Genomic DNA, 2,500 nt, shown 5'->3' with positions numbered 1-2,500 from the left:
CAATGTGATCGTAAACCAGTATGATTTTCAACCAATGGGATTTTAAACCAAAGTGATCTTAAACCAAAATTATCCTAAACCAGTGACCTTAGTACATCAATGTGATCCCTAACAAGTGTGATCTTAAATCTGTGTGATTTTGAACCAATGTGATCTTCAACCAATATGAATTCAAACCAATGTGATCGCAAACCAATGTGATCTTAAACCAAAATGTTCTTCAATCAATGTGATCTTCAAAGATGTGATCTTCAACTAATGTGATCTTCAAAGATGTGATCTTAAACCAATGTGATCTCAAACCAATGTGATTTTAAGCCAATGTATTCTTAAATCAATGGCTAAACAGGTACTGTTGTGCTAGAAGTTTAATATCAAACTCGTCTACTGACCTATAAATATATCAAATCTATAAATATATCAAAATCTACTTATCCATTAACATTCCGAAACTTAATGACCTATAAATACATCTAACTCTCCTACTGACCCATAAATATATCAACCTTTCCTACTGACCTGTCTATAAAGATATCAAAATCTCCTACTGATCTATAAACATGCTGAATCCTAATGACCTATAAATATATCAAACTCTCCTGCTGGCCTATAAATGTATCAACCTTTCCTACTGACCTATAAATACAACATCCTTTAATCCTGACCTACAATATATATAAGTTTTTCTTGATGACCCATAAATTTATCAAACTCTCCTACTGACACATAAATATATCAGACTCTTTTAATGACCTATAACCATATCAAACTCTTCTAATGACCTAAAAATACATCACACTTTCCTACTGACCTATAAATATATCAAACTCTCCTTCTGACCTATAAATATCGCAGCTACATAAAATACATTTCTTGCCCTCGGACTTGGTGAAAGGTTGCTACCATCAATTATACAGTTCTGACATATTACCTGGACTTCCTCTGACAGCAGATCCGGGAGTTTTACCGCTTGGAGACGGTATTCGAAGTAATTTCAGTCTCTGGAGGAAAGTCTGTACATGATTGATTAGTTTACAGATTATAAATAGACTCGGTTATCCATCCCTTCACATATATCAGTGTTCAGTTACAATTATAAGTGCTGCTTTTCTTAGCATATATCATCATGGCAAACCTCGGTTTTGTCTGTACTTCTTTTCTTAGCATATCCTCATGGCAATCCATGGTTTTGTCTGTACTTCTTTTCTTAGTATATCCTCATGGTAATTCTTGGTTTTGTCTGTACTTCTTTTCTTAGTATATCCTCATGGTAATTCTCGGTTTTGTCTGTACTTCTTTTCTTAGTATATCCTCATGGTAATTCTCGGTTTTGTCTGTACTTCTTTTCTTAGCATATCCTCATGGCAATCCACGGTTTTGTCTGTACTTCTTTTCTTAGTATATCCTCATGGTAATTCTCGGTTTTGTCTGTATTTCTTTTCTTAGTATATCCTCATGGTAATCCTCGGTTTTGTCTGTACTTCTTTTCTTAGTATATCCTCATGGCAATCCACGGTTTTGTCTGTACTTCTTTTCTTAGTATATCCTCATGGTAATCCTCGGTTTTGTCTGCACTTCTTTTCTTATTATATCCTCATGGTAATTCTCGGTTTTGTCTGTACTTCTTTTCTTAGTATATCCTCATGGTAATCCTCGGTTTTGTCTGTACTTCTTTTCTTAGTATATCCTCATGGTAATCCTCGGTTTTGTCTGTACTTCTTTTTCTTAGTATCCTCATGGTAATCCTCGGTTTTGTCTGTACTTCTTTTCTTAGTAAATCCTCATGGTAATCCTCGGTTTTGTCTGTACTTCTTTTCTTAACATATCCTCAGGGCAATCCTCAGTTTTGTCTGTACTTCTTTTCTTAGCATATCCTAGAGGCAATCTTATGATATTATAGCACTTCTTCCTAAGCATATCCTCAAGGTATATGACTCTTTTCTAAGCACATCCTCATGGCAATCCTCGAATTGGTAAACACTTTTTTTCTACGAATTGGTAAGCACTTTTTTTATGTACGAATTGGTAAGCACCCTTTTCTACAAAATGGTAACCACTTTCTCTACGAATTGGGAAGCACTTTTTTGTACGAATTGGTAAGCACCTTTTTTCTACAATTTAGTAAGCACTTTTTCTACAAACTGGTAAGCACGTTATTTTCTACGAATTGGTATGCACCTTTTTCTAAAAATTGGTAAGCACTTTTTGTACGAATTGGTAAGCAGTTTTTTTGTACAAATTGGTAAGCACCTTTATCTACATATTGGTAAGCACTTTTTCTACGAATTGGGAAGCACGTTTTTTTCTACTAATTGGTAAGCACTTTTTTTATGAATCGGTAAGCACCTTTTCTATGAATTGGTAAGCACTTTTTTCTACGAATTGGTAAGCACTTTTTTGTACGAATTGGTGAGCACTTTTCCTACATACTGGTAAGCACGTTTTTTTTTCTACGAATTGGTATACTCTTTTTTGTACGAATTGGTAAGTCCATTTTTCT

This window comes from Macrobrachium nipponense, chromosome 6, assembly GCF_015104395.2.
Source record: "Macrobrachium nipponense isolate FS-2020 chromosome 6, ASM1510439v2, whole genome shotgun sequence".
Classification (NCBI taxonomy): Eukaryota; Metazoa; Arthropoda; class Malacostraca; order Decapoda; family Palaemonidae; genus Macrobrachium; species Macrobrachium nipponense.
The sequence above is the reverse complement of the archived record's forward strand: the minus strand, read 5'-3'. Positions refer to the sequence as shown.